Consider the following 25176-nt stretch of genomic DNA (forward strand, 5'->3'; position numbering starts at 1 on the left):
ACTACAAGCACCAGCAAACTTGTGGCTGCCAAGGCATGTTAGCACTTGGGAAACCACAAGTGCCAGCATGCCTTGGCACCCAGTGCCCACTAGAGCACTAAGACAAAATTTAAATAAAAGACATGCCTCATTGTATTTTTTTTTATTGTAGATAAATAAAAACCACAGTAATACTCAGCGACCACCCGGTTCTTCATCTGTATTAATTCCAATGGTCTGCTGTGAAACCCAGCTTGGAAAAAAAAATCTGTTCTTCAAGCTTGATAAACCAAAGTAATTCACTGGAACATGCATGGCAAAATAAAAAACCCTCAGAGATGAAGCATACTTGATTCTGACTGCAGGAGCTGCCACCGCATAATGACAGAATTACAATCGCTAGGTCTATTTCTAACCTGGGACACTCCCACACCTCTGCTCTGATTTAAAATTTTTTTAATCTGATTGTGTATTATTGTACTGTATTGTGCTGGTGGATCCATCAGCAGCACTAGGGTTAATGTGTTTGGGAGGGGGTGGGTTGAGGTTAATGTTTCTGTTTTTTTATATTAACTATTTTGCGCCGGACCCACTGGCTGTATAGCTGCTAGCATTGCCCTTTGAAAGTTGACATTGTGACTGTCGACATTACAACTGTCGATAGTCACAATGTCGCCATTTTAAAAATATGAACAGAATGAATCTGTCGATACCTCCCAAATGTACTGTTTGAAAAAATAGGAGTTGTTAAGCAAGTGTTAGCTCCCACAGTAGTGTGTTTCCGGTGATGGGTCACGAGTAGATAAACTGAGAACCCTCTGCTAAGGACATGTTGCAACCCTTGTTGGCTGGGTAGAACAGCAGGAGGTCACTCAATTTCAGATCCTCCAGTGCCTTCAAGCCTAAGCTTCTCACTTGGAAGCTCTGTAAGCTGCCCTGCAGGCCTCCCAGCCTTCCTCTGCCTCTGAACACTCTGTTCACGCTCTGGAAGCTACATCCTCTCCTGTACGTTTGCCCTCTTCCCAAAAATTTGATGGTGGCCCCAAATCGTGTCAGGATTCCAGAATCACTGTTTGATTTAATTTGAGTTAGAATTTCCCTATGGATCGCTCCATGGTTGCATTTATTGTCTCACTTCTCTATTTCAGGCTTTGGCGTGGGCGTCAACTGTGGGAGAGGGATGACCCTATCCTTCGAGATTGTGCTACCTTGATCTCAGTCTTTCGGAAAATCTTAGATGAGCCGTGTCAGTCTCCCCTGCCACCTCCGGTATACTCAGATTCTGCCAGGGTTCCCATACTCTCACCCAGTGTGTGATTCATTTCCGTACTCTTTCCCTTTTTCAGTGGAACAACGAGGCCCTTGTCGCCGCCTTCTGCAAGGACTTGCTGACTGAACAAAAGATGTATTAGCCTCTCAGAAATTACGTACAACTCTTGACACTCTGATCTCCCTGTGTCACTGGGGTGACATCCGCTGTTGTGAATGATCTTCTGAGAAAGAGCACCCCATTTCCAGCCTCCCATGCAACTTGGGCATTCCAGTCTTTCTGCAGAAGAGAGGCAGAGGAGGATTACCAATTACCTTTGTATTTATTGTGCTGAATTGGGACATCTTCTGGCCTCTTGCCCCAAATGTCAGGGAAATCCCAAGCCCTAACCTGTGCTCGAGAGGTCAGGAAAGGGACATTTAAATCCTCTGCTAGTCTATGTAACTCTTCAGTCTGTGCCATCTCAGTCACCATCCACGGACCCTCTGGATCGCAAAATCTCTCAGCCTTCCTAGATTCTGGGGAAGTCGGAAATGTTATTTCTTCCTCTTTAGTAGAATCTCTGTTTCTACCCACCACTTCTTTACCCATCCCTGTGGAACTCATGGCTGTTGACAGAAGCCGGATTATCAGCTGTAGTATTCAAAGATGGACTGTGCCTTTGTTCCTACAAATAGGAGCCATGCATTTAAAGAAAATATAATTTTTTGTTCTGGCACAAACCTCCAGTCCAGTCATTCTGGGCCTACCCTGGCTCCGGCAGCATTCTCCTCAAATTGTTTGTAATCAATCCCAAGTGCTAGCCTGGGGCCCCTTCTGCCACTCTCATTGTTTCGCACAGGTAAAACTGTTACTTACCTCCTGCATCTTTGTTGAGGCCTCCAAGACATTGCTTTCTCCTCAGTATGCGTCCTTCGCGGATGTTTTCGATAAGGGCAGGTCTGAAGTCTTACTTCCACATCGTCCCTGGGACTGCCCCATTGACCTCCCTCCCAGCAAGATACTTCCCAGGGTTCGTGTCTACCCTCTGTCTGTTCCAGAATCCCAGGCCATGGCAGAATATGTCAAAGAAAACCTCCAGCTGGGTTTTATTCGGCCTTCCACCTCACCAGCGGGCACCGGGTTTTTCTTTGTAAAAACAAAAGACAGTACCTTATGCCCCTGCATCAATTATAGGGTTTTAATGCCATCACCCTCAAGAATTGATACCCAATCCCATTGGTGATTGAACTCTTCGATTGCATTAAGGGGGCACGGATCTGCACCAAAAATGATCTTAGGGACGCTTACTTGATCTTAGGGGCATCTGTTCAGAGGAGGAATGTGATGAGTGGAAGACTGCTGTTAACACCAGAGACTGTCACTATACCTTGTTATGCCCTTTGGGCTCAGTAATTCTCCTGCCTAATTTCAGAGTTTTGTGACTGAAATTTTCAGAGACCTTCTCTATTCCTCTGTGGTGGTTTATCTGGATGAGATTTTAATCTTCTCCCAAGACCTCCCACCATCGTCATGTGGCCGAAGTACTCTCCAGACTCCGGTTTAACCAACTTTTTTGCAAGCTTGAGAAATGTGTATTTGAAATTGCTCAGATCTCCTTCTTAGGCTATATTTTCTCTGGAGATGGCCTGCAAATGAACCCTGAAATGATTTGAGCCATCGTTGATTGGCCTATCCCTTCCTGCCAGCAGAGAAGAACTAGTCCATTGGTTACAAGGAACTCCTAGCAATGAAATGGGCACTTTCTGAATGGAGATACCTTCTGGAGGGAGCACGCTTTCTGGTCACTATCTTCACAGACCACAAAAAATAGTTTTATCTTCAGTCGGCCCAGTGTTTGAATCCTCTTTTTCTCTCGTTTTAATTTGCATTTCATCTTTCAACCTGGATCGAAGAACAAGAAGGCTGACACCCTCTCACAGGTATTCTCCAGTGAATCTTGCAGATTCCACTAATCATTCTATCTTGAATCCTAAGTTTTTGCATGCCTCTTCGATGTATCCTGCGCCTTCACTATCGCCAGCGAAATGGTTTTTCCCTCTGAATCTGCATATGAAACTTTTGCGTAGGTATCACTGATACTGATCCCGATTTTCCAGTCAAGCTAGTTCTGCCAAGGTCAACGAGTTTATCTCCCGGAATTATTGGTGACCTACTCTGAGCTCATATGATAAATAGTTTGTAGCAGCCTGCAAGACTTATCAATCTTCCTCTGGACCTCTTCTACTGCTCCCTGTGCCAACCAGGCCATGGTCACATATCTCCATGGATTTTGTCACTGATCTTCCACCTAGCAAAAAAAAATCAACACTATTTGGGTAGTCGGGAAACATTTTTGCCAGAAGGCTGGGACACCGATACCACCTAGTCAATATTTTATAATGTGTTTCATTACTCTTACACTAACTGAGCTAGCGTGAGTGCGCTGAAATTTATTCCCACATTCTGATTCAGGTATGTCTATATTTAACTCCCGTCCCAGTCCCTAGTGAATTTAGGTAGCGCTTTGAATCAATGTACAATCAAAATCTTATATACAGATCATAATGTGTGCCTAGGGTGTTGGGCCGCAGTACAAAGGGCCTGCGTGTAAGTCCTGCCTGCCTCCTCACGAATTCCCCTAGAACAATCAAAGTGTCTCAGTCGGATATGTTTCCAAACTTACACATTGAGTAGGCCCCATTTTGCCTGTAAATCAGCAAAGGGTATGACTCCAGACATGTCCACCAGCTGGCCGACGCGGATTATCCCTGCTTGGATCCAATGCTGAAAAGACTGTCTTGAGAGACCAGAGGGGAAGTCTGGGTTGTCAAAAAGTGCCATCAAGGGTGAGTGTTTTGTGGAAATATTTGAAATAGAGCGCAGCTTTGACCATCTGGCCAGGGTGGGAGATATAGTCGAGTGTTTAACAGTGGGAATAGAAGACTGCCATGGAACAAAATCAATAGCTTTATCTAATACATAATCTTCAATCCAGACCCACTGCCTGTCCTCTCCTCCTCTTGTCCAGTCAAGAACCCTGTTCAGCATAACAGCATCATAATATGTTGAGAAATGTGGCAACTGTAGACCACCAACACATTTGTGTTTATATAAAATGTCATGCTTGAAACGAGGTATCCTGCCCCTCCAAACAAAATGTCTAATGGCCTTATGTAACTCATTCAACCATGAAGTGGGGACATGGATTGGGAGTGTGTGTAGGAGGTATAGAACCTTCGGGAGTAAATTCATTTTTGCAACATTAACTCTACCTATCAGGGAAATGTCCTTCTGAAGCCAGTCCCTTAAATTGCAGTGAATAGTTGCAGTAATGGGTAGGAAGTTATCCACATAGATCTTTGTATTGTCTATATTTATGATCACCCCCAAATACTTAAGATGTGTAGGGTGCCATACAAAGGGAAAAGCCAACTTCAGACCTTCAATTACGTTAGGTGGAGAGGAAATATTGAGGGCCACTGACTTTGAGTAGTTAATTTTAAAATTAGACAACTCTCCAAACACCCGGAATTCCGACACAAGGTTCAGAATGGAGACAGTCGGGTTCGTGAGGATAGCAAGAAGATCATCCACAAAGAGTGCCAATTTAAATTCTCTCTCTCCCCCCCGGATTCCCGAAATATCTGGGTTTGCTCTAATAGACCGCGCGAGTGCCTCCATACATAAGTTGAAAATCATAGGAGAGAGGGGGCAGCCTTCCCTCGTTCCATTAGCTATGTTAACGGGTTCTGATAGATCTCCATTAACCCTAACTCTGGCCGTTGGATGTGTGTATAATGTTTGAGTTCTTGCCAGCCCCACCGGCCCCAAACCCAAATGACTAAGTGTGCCCTGCATGAAATCCCAATCGACTCTATCGAATGCTTTTTCTGCATCTGTGGATAGTAAAACGGTGGAAGTACTAGTAGTAGTGGCATGCTGGATCAAATCAATTATTTTAGTGGTCATCAACCTGTGCCATGCTGCTCCCTCCTCTTCTTCATCACCCTGTGCCATGCTGCTCCTCACTCTTCTTCATCACCCTGTGCCATGCTGCTTCCCCCTTCTTCTTCATCACCCTGTGCCATGCTGCACCTCCACTCTTCTTCATTACCCAGTGCCATGCTGCCCCCCTCTACTTCATCACCTTGTGCCATGCTGCTCCCCCATTCTTCTTCATTACCCTGTGCCATGCTGATCCCCCCTCTTCTTCATCACCCTGCACCATACTGCTCCCCCCTTCTTCTTCATCTTCCTATGCCATACTGCTCCCCCCTTCTTCTTCATCTTCCTATGCCATGCTGCTCCCCCCCTCCTCTTCATCACCCTGTGACTTTCTGCTTTCCTCCGTTCTGTTACTTATCTTTGTATTGGTTTCTTTCTTTTAGTTTCTTTTCTTCTCTTCTGTCTTCTGTCTTCTCTCTACTCTGTTCCCTGCGCCGCTTTTCAATGAATGTCAGGCGTGATGTTATCACGTCACACCCTGACATTCAGTGCAAACGTAGGAGGGAAGACGCCGGCGCCACGATCATGTGAGAATTTACTGACATGATTGCATTCTGGAAATATTTTTTCCCACCTCCTGACACAGGCATAAGTAGGTTTTGTGTTTTACTATATCTTCATCATGTGTCAAAATTCTTATAATAAAGCAGCATATCTGTCAGCTGCTGACTCCTTACCTGTCCTCTCCACAGACATACCAAAGTCCTGAAGGTGGAAATACAAATAAAATTACTAATTTCCTCAATATATATTTTATTGCTTTTTAATATATAATATTTATTGTACATTTTCAACTACTTACCCATAAAGTTGTTTTAATTTTAAATTTTACCTTATTTTAGCTCAATTAATTTCATCAGTGCCCTCTTTACATCTTTATTCTGTAGACTGTATATCAGAGGGTTTAACATGGGTGTAACTACAGTGTACAGTACTGTGAAGATCGGCTCCAGGAAATTGTAGTGGTCTGATGGTGGCATCATGTACACAGATGTACCTGTCCCATAGAATATGGTGAGGACTGTGATGTGGGATGAGCAGGTGGAGAAGGCTTTTCTTCTACCATCTCTGGATTTAATCTGCAAGATGGCGCTAATAATTCTTATATAAGACATCAAACTGACAAAGAATGGACAGAATCCAAATACCAACAGTTCTACATAAATCACTATAAAAAATGTTTCTGTATTATGGCAGGAGATCTTCATGAGAGATTTCGCATCGCAGAAGTATTGGTGGATTATATATGAATAACTGAAAGACACATGTGAAGCTGGTAAAGTAACTAATAAAGAATTTAAACATCCAGATATCCAGATGGCAACTGTGAGTTGCACACAAACTTTCCTGCTGAATATATTGTGATAGTGTAAAGGTTTACAAATAGCAACATATCGGTCATAAGCCATTGTGAACAAAAGAAGATCTTCTGTGCTAGCACTTTCCCAATAAAAATACATCTGGGTAAAGCATTGTACGAAGGACACTTGGTAATTCCCAGATAGTAACATGAACAGCAATTTAGGGACGGTGACTGTAGTATAACAAAGGTCTACTAAGGACAAATTACAGAGAAATAGATACATTGGGGTATGTAACTGTTTATCAATATATATGACTATAATTATGACAAAATTCACTAGTAGACCAATCAGATATAACAAAAGAAATACAGTGAATAAACACAGTTTATATTGTGCACTAGTAGAAAAGGCCACGATATGGAAATCTGGAAGAGATGTGTGATTTCCCATCAGACCGTCATAAATTCATTGAAACAAAAAAATAATATTTTTTAAAATGATAGGGAGAAGAGAATGGTAGAAAACATGAGGCAAGGTGGCAAATATAGCCCAATGGAGTGGAATAAGGACATAAATTGGTATATAATATGACACTGATAGCAAAAAGTACAGGTAGCCAATAATCCTGGAAAATCCTCACTCTGCTGAAAGAAGCAGACAGTACAAGATACGTTCTTCTTATTATAGTACTTGAGGACCTCCTCAGAAAAGTCTTGAAGTATAGATGTCCAGCTCTAGTTTAGAATCTGGAATAATGGCAGTAACGTTAGTGCCAACCTTGTGAGCCAAACAGGAATTCAAATAACAGCGTAGAATCATTTGGTTAAGAAAATGACTTACAAGATACAACTTTGATTTTCTGCTGGGACATTGCGTCATCTAAATTTAGTGGATTCCTTATTGGTTTTTAAACTGAAGAAACATACTGATAACCTACAATCTTTTGTGTTGTAGAGTGGTAAAGAGAAGATTTGAGAAGAATAACGGAAAGACACAGGTGGGGCTGTTAAAGTAACTAATAAAGAATTTAAACATCCTGATATCCATATGGCAACTGTGAGTTGCACACAAACTATCTTGCTCAATACAGTGTGATAGTGTAAAGGTTTGCAAATAGTGACATATCAGTCATAAGCCATTGCGAATAAAATAAGAACTTCTGTACTGACACCTTTGCAATAAAAATACATCTGGGTAAAGCACTGTATAAAGGACACTTGGTAATTCCCAGACAGTAACATGTAGAGTAGTTTAGGGATGGTGATGGTAGTATAACAAATATCTATTAAAGACAAATTCCAGAGGAATAGATACATTGGGGTATGTAACTGTTTATCAATATATGAGTGTAATTATGACAAAATTCACTAGTAGCCTCATCAGATATAACAAAATAAATACAGTGAAAATAAACAGTTTATATTGGGCACTAGTAGAAAAAGCCACAATATGAAAATCTGGAAGTGATGTGTAATTTTCTATCAGAGCTTCTTAAAGTCATTCAAGTAAAGAAAAACATATTATTTAAATACCTTTTTTTGAATATTAGGTTTTCTAAAATGGATTAAGACTAGTTAGCAAATGAATACCTATTAGAATAGAATGTAATACAGTTCTGAGCGATTTTCATTCCTCTGACAACAAATGTGAGAATAATTTGATGACATCTAGATTTTTTTTACACCTGAACATACAATGGGTGCATTCATTAACTCTGCCCTTAGCATGCAAACACATGCTGTGAATAGTAGTACATGATCGGATTCATTTTCTGGACTTGGTGTACAGTACCTTTTAGCACACTTACCAGCACACCAAATTCACAAATGGTACCAAATTTTGGGATAAGGGAGAGGGTTAGGTGGAGTGAGATTTTGGAGAGGCAGAGATGGGGAAGTCCCGTTCTGGACAAACAATATATAATAAATTAGTGTGGTGGGACACACTCAGGTAAGAACAAGAAATGGGGGTTAGACATGGGCAAAATGATAGGGGGTAAAAATGGCAAATAACATGAGGCAAGGGAAAAGATGTGACAAGGCGACAGATATAACACAATGGAGTAGGATGAAGGAAGTCATGAAGGGGTAAATATATATATATATATATTATGACTTTGATGAGAAATAGGATAGGTACTCAATCATCCTGGAAAAGGGATAAAATCCTCATTATGCTGATAGAGGCAAAAGTACAGAAGATTCAGTGGAGGATAAGGGAATATTGTATGTATTTTCTATGATTTTGTTTAAGCCTTGTGGCATTTATGTGTGTGATGTGCTTTATAGGCTAAGTCTATGTTTAAATCCATAATTGAGCAGCAAACTATGCAAGTAAGAGGGTGTAATGGTCTGTCAATTAGAAATGTTTATACTATTGGGGTGATGAGAGATGCTTGTACATAGTCATGCTACACTGCATGGTACTTCACAGTTTAGTGCTTGAGGACCTCCTCAGAAAAGACTTAAAGTATAGATATCCTGCTCTATGAAACTCTGGTTTAGAAACTGGAATAATGACAGCATTGTTAGTGGCAACCTTGTGAGCCAAACAGGAACTCAAATAACAGTCTGGAATCACTTGGTTAAGAAAATGACTTACAAAATACGAGTTTGATTTTCTGCTGGGAAATTGTTCCATACAAATCTAGTGGATTCTTTATTGGTTTTTAACTATAAAAAACATACTGATGCCCTCTGTCACAAATAAAATGCTTAGAGTTTTTTTAACCTACAATCTTTGGTGTTGCAGAGATTTTAAAGAGAAGAACAGGACTTACCACTGGAATTACAGTCAACCGATTAAAGAAAAGAGATCTCCTTGTTCCAGCTTGTGTTACACAGAGACAATAAAGGTGATAATATATAGCATAAATTATATCTCTAGGGAACAGTAGATAGTTGGCCAATTACATCATTGATCTTCTTTGCACTTGCGTTTGATTATACTATATTTCTGCAATTCCCAGTTTTATTATTTTTTTAAGATTTCATTTGGGGTGTATTGGGAGTTTCATTTTTAATCATCATAAAGCCAGTTTACATAACTAATAGAACTGACACTTGTATTTCTTTAATTATCACTATTTTAAAATTCTTTCAGTAATATATTTGATGTACCATGCAAAAGGACATGTTGTACAATGATGACAGAAGCCTACAATAAGGCATTGTATCAAGAGCCTTGCTCTGTAATTGCAAAGAATATTAGTCTTCCAAATCAAATAGCGGTTGTTCTGAAAAGTGAGATTGATCAAACCAAGAGCTGTGTGCTTATAAAAAGAAATAAAATAAATTGACTGCATGTTTTTCTCATGCTTTAGTGGAAGTTTGCCCAGTTTGTATATTTCTGGGGCTGGTTTAGCATTAAATTGTGTAAAAGATTTCCCTTGCGGGATGGCACCTCTCCAGCAGGTTAAATGGGGCAGGTACCATCTCATCAAGCAAGGCACATAGCCAGGTTTAGCCATGTTGTTTGGCTTTAAAAACTGGGCTTTGTTTGAAACCACATGTAGTGGTGTATTAAATAGAACAGAAATCATTGCTTTATACTTTCTGTGATTTCGTTTATAAAACACCATTCAAGACCCAATGCAGAGGTGGATGCAATTTAAACCAAAAATTAGGTGTAAATTGTATCTGTGAATCGTATGCAATTTGAGAAGCATGTATTGCAGGTTTCCAATCAGCATCTGAATGGTCGGGTAACTGTTATAGAAAGTTGTAGAGAGCACACATAGATAAATGTCAGCATTCAAGATTTACCTTACACAAATGCAATCTAACAAAAGTACATTAATAATTACTGACTTTCAATAGCGATTGCCAGTAACAATTTGCATGCAGTCTATACAATTCCATTATTTAACAAAGCAAATACAGTTTTCATTTACTCATCTGCCATCCTATGATGTCTCATCATACTACTTGACATTTTTATCAGGAATAACCTCACTTATACTATATCCCAGTTATTGTCGAGCAGCTAATAGTGCAGCCTATAGTGTTTCTATAACCTATTGGTGCCTTTTACTGACCTATTATAGAAAGTTGTAGAGAGTACACATAGATAGATGTCAGCTTTCAAGACTTCTGGCTTATTTTGAGCCAGAAGTGTCTAGAACATTCCACTATTGTTGTTCTGCTACTCACTGCAGTGCCCACTACTGAATCCTCCACAACCGACAACAAATCTTTAATAATGCATTATCACATACATTTAGGGAATGAGGATACCAACAAAATAACATGTAATTGGTGATTTTTTTATTTACTACCATATTTTAATATCCTATTTCAAACCACTTCATACTATTTTCAGGTTAGGCACATTTGCCTTGTTAATAAAATGCCGACATTGACTATACCTAAAAATTGCGATGCTTACATGTCCGATAAGAAATAAAGTTAGACTGACCTTAAAACAGACAGACAACATAACCGACAGTCTTCACCTAAATTCCAAAGAGTGGAAATCCCGATAGTGCACCTTGATGTCACTTAAAATGGCGACCGTGATATTGGCGCTTTTAACCCTATCCCTACCGCTAACCCTAAACTTAAGCCTATTTTAAGTAGAGATGGGCGGGTCCGGTTCCCCAAGAACCAAACCCACCCGAACTTTGGGTATCCGAGTACCAAGCTGAGTAACTCAGTACTCTCCCGCCCGTTCCGAATCCAAACCGAGGCCGAACGTCATTGTGACGTCATCGGATCTCGGGGCTCGGTTCTCGCGATACTTCAACATTATAAATACACGCCTCCACAGCAATCCATCGCCATTTGACAGAGGGATAGAGCAGGGTGTAGTCACAGGCTGATTAAAGCAGGGACAGAGAATCCAATATTCTTCTTGCAATTGCTCGAACAAAAATCGCTGGAGAGGAGGATAGAGGTTTATTATTTTTTGTTAATTTTTGGCACTCCCCAGTGCTTTTGGGGTGTCCCCCATAATTGTGCATAAATATTTCTGGCTGTCAAAATTACTATCTGTCAGCAGTATCTACCAACTAATTTTTAGCACTCCCAGTGCTTTTGGGGTGTCCCCCATAATTGTGCATACATATTTCTGGCTGTCAAAAGTCATATCTGTCAGCAGTATCTACCAAGTAATTTTTAGCACTCCCCAGTGCTTTTGGGGTGTCCCCCCTAATTGTGCATAAATATTTCTGGCTGTCAAAATTACTATCTGTCAGCAGTATCTACCAAGTAATTTTTAGCACTCCCCAGTGCTTTTGGGGTGTCCCCCATAATTGTGCATAAATATTTCTGGCTGTCAAAAGTCATATCTGTCAGCAGTATCTACCAACTAATTTTTAGCACTCCCCAGTGCTTTTGGGTTGTCCCCCCTAATTGTGCATAAATATTTCTGGCTGCCAAAAGTCATATTTGTCAGCAGTATCTTACCAAATAATTTTTACCACTACAAGTGCTTTGCGCTCAGAATGGATTCAAAGCAGTCCACATATGATAAGTTAATTAAAAAGTAATCAATTAAAAAAAAATGAAATTAATATTTAATATTAATAATATTCATTGAGTATCAAAGTATTTAACTATACATCTGCTATAGAAATGTTTATGAAATGGGGAAGGGGAAACTCTCTAAAGGAAGTTAAATTGAAATAATCAATATTTCACAGAATGAATGATAACAATTTTTTTCAAAGTGTGCTATCATCGTTAAAATAGTTAACTAGGGAAGCTGTGGGTTATCACATTTTTTTGAGGAGTTAATAAGATAGTATGTTATTTTTTTCATTTTATAGGTATACCAAACCCTAATAATAACAACAGTGATAATGGGTAGATCAGGAGATGACACAGTACTGCAGATACGACAAATTAGTTTATTATAGTATTTGTTAGTATGTGGAATGGGAGGAGAAAAAATTCAGACGTGAAAAAAACATCAGTAGCTGTCACAGCTTTAATACATTTATTAACCAGTCCAAAATGTTATTAACTTAGGACAAGGCCACCAATTGTTGGTGAAGTTACCTAATTAAAAACAAAATATCCAACATCGATTAGATGTAGATGAGGAAAAGATGTGATTCCTGGAGGTAAATGTATCAAGTTGAGGGTTTCCAATGGGCTTGAAAAAATGGAGATGTTGCCTTGCCTATAGCAGCCAATCAGATTATAGCTATTATTTTGTAGAATGTACTAAATAAATGATAACTAGAATCTGGTTGGTTGCTATAGGCAAGATATCCACTTTCAAACCCACCGGAAACTCTCACGTCAATACATTTAAACCCTGGAGGGAGCAATATATGAGTTATAGTAAAATCTGTAGTAATGTTCCCTAATATTAGTACAAATTTAAGTTTTAGGTCATTCTTCATTGGAAAAGCATAACCCCCATCTCCTGGTCCCATGGCACTTCAAAAATATTTTTTTTCTATTGTGGGCAAAACTATGAGTAGTTTATAAATAGATTAAATAAGACCTCTAGAAGTTGAGTGAAACATAAAAAGAGTTTCCGAAAGATGAAAGAGGAGATCTTTGACGGATAAGTTAAATCACTAAGGTTTCGTATTTGTAAATATTGATGGAAATGTTATTTTGAGAGATTTAGCCTTGGTTGAAGGGCAGAAAATTCTGGTCAGGAGTCTAATAAAGTCAAATAATGGAGGAATCTTATTCTATGTAACCTACTGGAGAAATAATCAGCAAATGTCCGGAGTAAATTTTGGAAACGGCAAACAGAAGTTGTTGGCGAGGACAATTTAAATGAGAATGTCACTTGGTCCCAAAGTTTACAAGACAAAACTATAGTAGTGATGCATTTAACTAGTGGGGGCCTAAGGGACTTCGATAAACAGAAATCTCTTGATAACAGTTGTAAATATTCCTCCTCAATATTAGCCCAGTTTGATATTTGAGTTGACGTGCATTTGAATGCACTGTGAAATATGCGATGTTAAATAATATTTTTAAAGTATGGTAGATCCAAGCCATCCCCTGTAATATACCAAAGTAAAGTTTTTATTTTTACACAAAGACGTTTCACACCCCAAATAAATTAAGTAGAAAAATAAGTACATGGGTTTCTAAGGGACAGGTGTGAAATAAATATAACTGTTTTGTAAGTACATTTATTTTAACAGTAGCTACTCCACCTGGACAAGAAATGAAGAGTAGTTGCCAGCTCGTAAAAAAATTTTCTACTCTAAAAGAGGAGTGCAATTGATAGAGAATAGCTTATCATAACCTTTAAATAAATGCCTAAACATTTTATTTTAAAAAAATAATTTTTAAGATTTACTTTAAAGATTATTTTAGACATGTAGTAAGATTGTAGTCTATAACCTTTGTTTTAGAGGGATTCAATTTATAGCCAGAAAGTGAACTATATATTTGGATTTCCTCAAGCAGACATGAAAATTATATATTTGGGTTAGTAAGTGTGAGAAGAATATCATCTGCATAGAAGGTATAGATATTTTCTTATTAAGACAATCACAAAGTATAATGGTATTTTCTCTTATTTTAGCATCCAGTGGTTCCATGACAAGGGCAAAGATCAAGGGTGAGAGCGGTCAACCTTTCCTTGAGCAAGTGTTATCTAAAATGGAGTAAACACAAAGAAAAGTGGAAGGATTGTGATAAAATGAGACCATTCCTCAAAGTAAGTCACCTTCTATTCCAATATGAGTCAAAGTCAAATTCATAATATTCCAACTAACTCTATCAAATGCTTCTCCACGTCTAAGCCCAGGACCAAGAAAGGAGACTATATTTACTAAACTGCGTGTTTGAAAAAGTAGAGATGTTGCCTACAGCAGCCAATCAGATTCTAGTTATCATTTATTTAGTACAAAATGCTAGAATCTGATTGGTTACTATAGGCAACATCTCCACTTTTTCAAACAAACAGTTTAGTAAATATACTCCTTAGTGTTTTGCAGATCATTATTAATAGCAATAATTTTTCAGGTATTGTCAACTGTCTCACCTCAAAGGGGAAGTTCGAAAAATTTGTTAAAATAGTATTCAGAGTGTTCTTAAAATTGTTATAGTAGGTGGTGATAAATACACCAGTACCATGGGCTGAAGCTGACTTGTGTTGAGAGTTTCTTCTAATGCAATATCCTTCTTGAGAGCAGCAGCTTTAGAAAGAGAGATTTTTGAAAGAGGACACAAGTCTCATAAAGTGTTGTATAAAAAAGAGGAATCCATTAAGAATTATATTTGGATCATAAGCTAAAACATTTAGCTTTGTTCGACTAGTCGAGATTTGATTACGAATTAGTTTTTAAGTTTAGATGCAAGTAAGGTGTCTACCTCTGTTTGAGCCATTTTAATGTATGAGCAGCAATTTTAGTAGGTTGAAATGCATTGAACCAGGCTTTTAATGATGCAAGGTGATGACCCAAGTTTTTTGAAAGTGGTCATTGGTGTTTTGCAGAAACAATAGTAATTTGTAATTCTAGAACCTCATTATTCTTAAAGTCTCTTTTCTACTAGTCGCAGCGATATTTTGATGGACTTGTAACATATTTTTGTGAAGATTTCTTCACAAAAGTGAGATGTGAATGAGGTGAAGGGAGAGAAATAGAGTAGGGAAGGAAAGCCATCTGGACCATATTTATATAAATTACATCTACAAGCAAAGTACACTTATAGTTACAGAATTTCAGAGGTGGAAATAAAACAACCCACACTACCGTAAGACTGCAGTGAGCAATCTGAATTGTATGAGTTACAAATAATTACTACATTTATACAATAATAAATACATACATAAATGTTTTTTCAAAATAAATAAATGGGATAAATATATAAAGATATTAAAATGTAATTGCATAAAAGACACTCAAATCGCCATTGAAAAGATAATGATGAATGCATGTAAAATGAGATTAGATTGTTTAAAGGTAAAATACATAATAAAGATAATATAACAGAGTTACCTGTTTTAATTAGGAAATTTTCAATGACAGTCCTTGTCAGTATAGGAAATTAATGTTACCTAATGAAGAATAAATTCAAGGAAGTGAAAAAAAGTATTTACTCAGTAAATACTGAGCAGCATGGTGGCTTAGTGGGTAGCACTTCTGCCTCACAGCAGTGGTGTTATAAATGCAATTCCCGACCCTGGCCTTATCTGTGTGGAGTTTGTATGTACTCCCCATGTTTGTGTGGGTTTCCTCCGGGTTCTCCGGTTTCCTCCCACACTCTAAAAACATACTAGTAGGTTAATTGGCTGCTATTAAAATTGACCCTAGTCTCTCTCAGTTTGTGTGTATGTTAGGGAATTTAGACTGTAAGCTCCAATGGGGCAGGGACTGATGTGAGTGAGTTTGCTGTAGAGTTAGTGGCACTATATAAGGGGGAAAATGTTTAGCATTATTGAATCTGATGGTTTGAAAACAATCAAAAAATTGTCAAAACTGTTGTTGTTTTTCTGAAAAAACAAATGTTTTTTTGTAAAGTTAGTCCCTGGTGTACAGGAAAATGATAATGCTGAGACAATAGGTGCTAACGGACATGGGACAGTTCTGATAGAGCATGCAGAGGGAGCATACCAAGTTATACACAGGATAATACAAGTAACAGAGAAAATTTAAAAGGACATCTCTCCATAGAAGAGGACCGTTAACCCAGCAGATTTGTACAGCTGGTGAGACTCACAATACTTATTATTCCTCTTCGTGGACTGGTATGCTAGCGCACATTCTCAATATCAACTGTAGCGCTAGATAGACACTCTCTCCCTTGTGAAGTCTTGTATCTGTCTGATCTTTTGCTGTGACTTTAGTGCAGCATTAGAATTAAAAGCAGCAAAGAATTTCCTCCAGAGAAACTGCATCTAACAAAGTGATTATTGTGGGCAACTCTTATGTAATAATGGTGATTGAAAGTTTTGTTTACGATTTACCAAATCAGCCTTAAGCCAGTCAACACAGGGATGAATTCACTAAGTGAATCAGATCTGCAAAAAAAAAATACGGCCACTCCTAGGAAAATCCATCATCATGCTGAAAACATTAGGATTATTCCCATACCTCTGGGTTAGTAGTAAAAACTGAAGTGATATAGTAGTCTCTCTATATCATAGCTTGTAACAATGCAAGAACTAACAATGTCACAATATAATTATTGCATAAATTATAATATTATCATTTTGTGTTACATTTATGTTACATAGAAGTTTAACCTAACTCGAATCACAAATTACAGTGATGTTTTATTAATTAAATTGTTCTTGTCACAAACAAATACCAGTAATGAGGCGATTAGATAAATTAATCTCATGTTTTTGCTTTTGGTCTATTAAAGCTCTATAAACTTTGTAGATTCCCAGAACTGTTCTACTTTTCACATTATAGGAAACACTAGCATATTGCCCAGATTTTGAATGCTTTGGTGTTTACCTTGCTCAATTTTATCAGTCTCAAATTTTCAGTATTGGTGAGTTAAAGGAGATACGTTATCGAGAACTAGTGGCAATGGCATATGGTAATAGAGCCAATAGATTTTGATGAAGGAACTCATTTTTGAAGATAATAGTTTGTCAGCATATTCCAGGGGTTGAGGTGGTGGTGTATCATATGGTTGATCTACTATTATGTATCTGTTATATAGACTAATTAACAATATAACATAGAGATGAACAATTTGGTTCACAGGACAATTCCCAATATTGAACCAATATTTTTGGCAAGTTGATTAATGAATTTCATGTTAAAAATCATGGTTTAAAAAGACATTTACAAGACTTTCAGGAGACTAAAATGTTGTTAATAATATACATGTGTTCAATGCTATATTTCGCAACATATAGATTTTTTTTGCTACATCACAGCATTTAAATAAAATCCACTGTCATATACAAAATTGTTTCAAAAGGCTTTTTTTTTATTAAGGAATTTATGGAAGAACAATTTTTACCAATGAATATATCAATTGCAAATCAATGAAATGTGTAGAACTCAAAAGTTTTCAAAACATTTAACTCATCGGTAATATAAATATGCAAGAATGATTACTTATAAGCCTGTAATCTAGAGTAAAATTTACATTATGTAGCTAGGTGGTCAGCCAATTGTATATGCTACTAACAGCATTATGGACATCATTTCGTCAGAGTTTATAAGTGATATTTGGCACAGGAGACATGGTAGTAGTTCCATTTGAATTAACTTTAAAGTCAGAGTGTATAAAACAGAAAATTGTTCTGACTTTTTCATTTATTAGAAGTAGAAACTAATTTGTATACAGTAGAATAAAATATCACTCAATGTATTTGAGTTGTGGGAATAATTATGTGTAATGTTGGTTTATGGTTTCACCTCAAAACTGACAAAGGGACAATCCAACAAAAGTTAGAGCTAAGGAAGCTATTACTTCCATGTGTTGTTTTCAGTGATATCCTGGCTATGCAATATCCACATATCTACTGGCATAACCATAATAAATATGACTTTTTATGGAATTTCCTGCTTTATGAGATGGAATTATAATCCCATTTCAAGCTTGATCTGTGTGCCATCGATATTCCCGAGTATCTAAAGTTATGGCTAAGAAAGATCCTTCCTTTGGTCATTTGGCCCATCGTACTTATTAAAGCTCCTCTTCCAAATTACTTTTACGTAACTGTGTCATTGACAATCACATTGTGATTCATCTACCCTGAACAATGTGCTTTGCTTTATTCAAGCCAGTTGCACAGACCACTAAAATTCAAATATTGTATGAAACTTACATATTAATTGTAGGCAGGTTGAAAAAAATAAAACATAAAAAACTGGGTCTAACTCCAATTTTTGTGTGGCTCCAAAGAAATGTAAAAAGGAGATAATGATCTGTAGAAAAACAGACCAAAAAATTACAATTAGGTGTATGCTTAATGGTAATTAGCTTTTAAATAAAAAATAACTTCTATTTGGAATTGCTGTTTTAAGGAACAAAGTGACAACAAATATATAAAAACGTAAGTATTTACTACAGCTGTTAAGCCCACAATTTATATTTTCTTCTAGAAGCATATCTAGTATATATATCTTCTAATTTTATTTTTTTATATCACTATCTGTAGGATCTGTTGTGAATTTCTCTAAACCACTCTAACACTATTATTATACAGTCAGTGGATTGACCTTCATAATGTCAATCAAAATGTACAGCTACAGTGCTCTCATGATTTGAAGTGTTAAAAAAGTTATTCTAAACTTACATTTTGTCCTGTGTCTACCATCACTCTCATACGGATGAAGAAGAACCTGATTAGAGCTCTCTTTACATCTTTATTCTGTAGACTGTAGATCAGAGGGTTTAACATGGGTGTAACCACAGTGTACAGTACTGTGAAGATCCGCTCCAGGAAATTATAGCTGTCTGATGGTGGCATCACGTACACAGATATAGCTGTCCCATAAAATATGGTGAGGACTGTGATGTGGGATGAGCAAGTGGAGAAGGCTTTTCTTCTACCATCTCTGGATTTAATCTTCAAGATGGCACTAATAATTTTTATATAAGACATCAAAATGACTACGAATGGACAGAATCCAATTAACAATACTTCTATATAAACCACTACAAAAAATGTTTCTGTATTATGGCAGGAGATCTTCATGAGAGCTTTTGTATCACAGAAGTATTGGTGGATTATATATGAATAACTGAAAGTCACATTTGAGACTGATAAAGTAACTAATAAAGAAGTTAAACATCCAGCCACCCATATGGCAACTGAGATTTGCACGCAAACTTTCCTGCTGAAGATACGGTGATAGTGTAAAGGTTTACATATAGCAACATATCGGTCATAAGCCATTGTGAATAAAATAAGATCTTCTGTGCTGGCACTTTCCCAATAAAAATACATCTGGGTGAAGCACTGTATGAAGGACACTTGGTAATTCCCAGACAGTAACATGTACAGCAATTTAGGAACAGTGACTGTAGTATAACAAAGATCTATTAAGGACAAATTACAGAGAAATAGATACATTGGGGTGTGTAATTGTTTATCTATAAATATGAGTGTAATTATGACAAAATTCACTAGTATCCCAATCAGATATAACAAAAGAAAAACAGTGAAAACATACGGTTTATATTGTGCACTAGTAGAAAAAGCAACAATATGGAAAACTGGAAGAGATGTGTGATTTTCCATCAGACCATCATAAAGTAATTCAAGTAAAGAAAATAATATTTTTTAAAATGATAGAGGGGAGAGAATGGTAGAAAACATGAGACAAGGTGCCAAATTTAACACAATGGAGTGAAAAAAAGGGAAGACATCAAGGGGTATATAATATGACTCTGATAGCAAAAAGAACAGGTATTTAATTATCCTGGAAATGGAAGAAAATCCTTACTATGCTGGAAGAAGCATACAGTACAAGAGATGTTGTTCTATTTTTAGTGCTTGAGGTCCTCATCAGAAGAGACTAGAAGTATAGATATCCTGCTCTTTGCAGCTCACGTTTAGAATCTGGAATAATGACAGCATTGTTAGTGTCAACCGTGTGAGCCAAACAGGAACTCAAATAACAGTGTGGAATCACTTGGTTAAGAAAATGACTTACAAGTACAAGTTTGATTTTCTGCTGGAAAATTGTGTCATAGAAATCTAGTGGATTCTTTTTTGGTTTTTAAATATAAAAAACATACTGATGCCCTCTGTCACAAATAAAATGCTTAGAGCTTTTTAACCTACAATCTTTGGTGTTGCAGAGATTTTAAAGAGAATAGCAGGACTTACCACTGGAATTACAGTCAACCGATTAGAGAAAAGAGATCTCCTTGTCCCAGCTTATGTTACACAGAGACAATAAAGGTAATAATATATATCATAAATTATAACTCTGGGGAACAGTAGATAGTTGGTCAATTACATCATTGATCTTCTTTGCACTTACGTTTGATTATACTGTAATCCTGGAATTCCCAGTTTCCTTATTTTTTTAAGATTTCATTGGGGTGTATTGGGAGTTTTAATTTTTAATCATCATAAAGCCAGTTTACATAGCTTCCCCATACCGTGGAACATTGTTTAGTTGCTAAATGCAACAACTAAAGCTAAAGCTAATTAGCTTTATAGCTAATAGATAGCATCTTCAAGATAAAATGTATACATCTATATACATATATTGTATAAGATTTTTCTATTCTTCTCTTTAAATAATAAATGAGATGAGCAGGTTTCCAAAATATAATATTTCTATTTTTTATTAAAAAGATACTATGCATAGACACAGCCATACTGGACGAAGCAGACATACGCCCAGGGTCTCAAATGCCAATTGACAATCTATATTTGATTAAGTCATTCTTTTATAGAAAATGTTACTCATTATTACTTTAAATCACACCTTCCCAGCTTACATCACTGCTGGCAATCTAAGTCTCTATCATTAAAGTGACATGTTACTGAAGGAACCTTTTTTGGAAGGGTTGTTTTGACATTATTTGGAGCCAATAGTTCTTTGGCCTTATATTGTGAAATGAAGATCACGTGACAATTATATAACTTGTTGTTCTTGCATTGTGCAATACATGTTTTTTTTTCGTTCTCTTAAAAGCACAGAAACAAAATTCAAGTTCATTGGTTCATTCTATTGAACTTATTGGTAATATAGGGTTTTTGTTAATTATTACTTCGACAATATGTATATATATATATATATATATATTTATATATATATATATATATAAAAGCTTAGATTTGTATTTTTTTAATTATCACTATTATAAAGTGCTTTCAGTAATATATTTTATGTACCATGCAAAAGTACATGTTGTATAATGATTACAAAAGCCTACAATGAGGCAATGTATCAAGAGACTTGCTCTGTATTTGCATAGACAATTGGCCTTCCAAATCAAGCAGTGATTGTTCTGAAAAATGAGATTGCTCAAACCAAAAGCTGTGTGCTTAAAAAAGAAATAATATAAATTGATTGCATGTTGTTCTACTGCTTTAGTTTAAGTTTGCCCAGTTTGTATATTGCTAGGGCTGGTTTAGTATTAAATTGTATAAAATAATTCCTTTGCTGGGTGGCATCTCTCCAGCAGGTTAAATGGGGCAGATGCCATCTCATTAAGCAAGGCACATAGCCAGGTTTAGCCATGTTGTTTGGCTTTAAAAACTGGGCTTCTTTGAAATATCATGTAGTGGTGTATTGAATAGAACATAAATCATTGCTTTATACTTTCTGTGACTTCATTTATAAAACAGCATTAAAGACCCCATGCAGAGGTGGATGCATTTTAAACCAAAAATTAAGTATAAATTGTATCTGTGAATCGTATATAATTTGAGTAGCATGTGTTACAGGTTTCCAGTCAGCATCTGAAGGGTCTGGTAATTGTTATAGAAAGTTGTAGAGAGCACACATAGATATGTGTCAGCTTTCAAGATTTACCTTACACAAATGCAATCTAACAAAAGTACATTAACAATTACTGACTTTCCATAGCAATTGCCAGTCGCAATTCATATGCAATATATACAATTTCATTATTTAACAAAGCAAAAACAGTTTTCATTTACTCATCTGCCATCCTATGAAGTCTCATCATACTACTTGACTTTGACACATTTTTATCAGGAATAACCTCACTTATACCATACCCCAGTTATTGTTGAGCAGCTAATAGTGCAGCCTATAGTGTCTCTATAACCTATTGGTGCCCTTTACTGACCCATTATAGAAAGTTGCAGAGAGTACACATAGATAGATGTCAGCTTTCAAGACTTCTGGCTTATTTTGAGCCAGAAGTGTCTAGAATATTCCACTATTGTTGCCCTGCTACTCTCTGCAGTGACCCCTATTGAATCCTCCACAACCGACAACAAATCTTTAATAATGCATTATCACATACATTTATGGAATGAGGATACCAACAAAATAACTTGTAATGGGTGATTTCTTTTTACTAGCATATTTTAATATTCTATTTCAAGCCACTACATACTATTTTCGGGTTGGGTACATTTGTCTGATTAACATAATGCCGACAGTGACTATACCTAAAGTTTCCGATGCTTACATGTCCGGTAAGAAATAAAGTTAGACTGACCTTAAAACAGACAGACAACATAACCGACAGTCTTCACCTAAATTCCAAAGAGTGGAAATCCTGATAGTGCACCTTGAGGCCACGTAAAAAGGCGTCCGTGATATTGGCGCATTTAACCCTATCCCTACCACTAACCCTAACCTTAAACCTAACCCTAACCCTAAACCTAACCCTAAGCAAAGCCTAAACCTAAGCCAAAACGTAACCCTAAACCTTATCCTAAACCTAACGCTATCCTAACCCTAAACCCAACCCTAACCTAACCCTAACCTTAACCCTAAGCCTTAGATTAGATTATACAGGCGGTGGGCAGGACCTGCCATTGCCGCTTTAAAACCGGCAATATCATGGTCAAAATTTTAAGTAACGTCAATGTGCACTATCGGGATTTGCACTCTTCAAAATTTAGGTGAAGACTGTCGGCTATGTTGTGTGTCTGTTTTAAGGTCAGTCTACATTTATTTCTTATCGGACATGTAAGCATCGGGATTTTTATGCAGGTATAGTCACTGTCAGCATTATGTTCATCGGGAAAAATGACTACCACCACTATTTTCAAGCACGTGTGTAAAAAAAAAATACATAATTGTAAAAAAGTGCCCACCCCTAAAGTGAAAACAGCACTAGAACTGCCAGCCTGGGATGGTAAATGGGGTAACCTTGAAAATACCAATAAAAGGACTAGGCTCTATCAGCCAGGGCTGGTGACACTATAGCAGGGAAACCAGCAGCATGGGGGTCGTCTTGCAGTAGTCCTAACTAGCCCTAAGTCAGTCAGCAGGGGGCTGACTTCACGTAGATCAGTCCTGCAAAAAAATACAGCCCCTCGTAGAAATAAACAGCTACAAGCTGAATGCACTAGGGCTAATTACACACCGCTAGGTTAATAATAAAAACTGAAGCAATATAGTAGCATTTTTTAAATATATATTTATTAAAGCATTGTGCATTGATACAAGAAATATTTTTACAATTTACATATACACACTTTGAAATTACAGAAAGATATTCCAGAGTGGTTTGTTAAGTTACAGTTCACAATTTTGAAAGTTGGGATGTGCTAAGTAAAGTTAAATAACAAGTAATCTAATATCAGCAATGAAATTTAACTTTGAGGAGTTAATAAGATAGCATGTTAGGTTTTTCCTTTTATAGGTATACCAAACCCTAATAATAACAACAGTGATAATGGGTGGATCAGGAGATGACGCAGTACTGCAGATACGACAAATTAGTTTATTATAGTAATTGTTAGTACCTGGGCTCGGGAATGGGAGGAGAAAAAATTCACTTGAGAAAAAGCCACCAGTAGTTGTCACAGCTTTAACCAGTCCAAAATTGTATTAATTTAAGACAAAACCAACAAATTTTGGTGAAAATACCCAATTAAAAACAAAATCTCCAACATCGATTAGATGTAGATGAGGAAAAGACGTGACTCTTGGGGGTATATGGTTCGAGGTGAGAGTTTATAGTGGGTTTGAAAAGTGGAGATGTTGCCTATAGCTATTATTTTGTAGAATGTACTAAATAAATGATAACCAGAATCTGATTGGTTGCTATAGACAACATCTTCAATTTCAAACCCACCAGAAATTCTCAACTCAAACCATTTACCCCTTGGAGCGAGCAATATATGAGTTATACTAAAATCTGTAATAATGTTCCCTAATATTAGTACAAATTTAAGTTTTAGGTCACTCTTGCAAAAGCATAGCCCCCATCTCCTGCTCCCACGGCACTTCAAAAAGATTTTTTTTCCATTGTAGGCAAAACTATGAGTAGTTTATAAATAGATGAAATAAGATCCCTAGAAGTTGAGTGAAACATACAAAGAAATTCCAAAAATGAATGAGGAGACCATTGACGGATGAGTTGAATGACTAAGTTTTCGCATTTGTAAATATTGATGGAAATGTTATTTTGAGAGATCTAGTCTTGGTTGAAGGTCAGAAAATTCTGATAAGGAGTCTAATAAAGTCAAATCATGGAGGAATCTAATTCCATGTAACCGAGTGGAGAAAGAATGGCAAGAGGAAATTTTGGAAATTGCAAACAGAAGTTGCTGGCGAGGTTAATTTAAATGAAAATGCCACTTTGTTCTAAAGTTTACAAGATAAAGCCATAGTAGTGATGCATTTAACTAGTGGGGGCCTAAGGGACTTTGATAAACAGGAATCCCTTGAAATCAGTTCTCATAATTCCTCCTCAATATTAGCCCAGTTTGGTATTTGAGTTGACTTGCATTTGAATGCACTGTGAAATATGCGATGCTAAATAATATTTTTAAAGTATGGTAGATCCAAGCCATCACCTGTAATATACCAAAGTAAAGTTTTTATTTTTACACAAAGACGTTTCACACCCCAAATAAATTAAGTAGAAAAATAAGTACATGGGTTTCTAAGGGAACGGTGTGAAATAAAAATAACAGTTTTGGAAGTACATTTATTTTAACAGTAGCTACTCCACCTGGACAAGAAATGAAGAGTAGTTGCCATCTCGCAAAATATTTTTTTACCCTAAAAGAGGAGTGAAATGGATTGAGAATAGCTTATCATAACCTTTAGTTAAATAAATGACTTTGAAT

Source organism: Mixophyes fleayi, chromosome 7 (assembly GCF_038048845.1).
Source record: "Mixophyes fleayi isolate aMixFle1 chromosome 7, aMixFle1.hap1, whole genome shotgun sequence".
NCBI lineage: Eukaryota > Metazoa > Chordata > Amphibia > Anura > Limnodynastidae > Mixophyes > Mixophyes fleayi.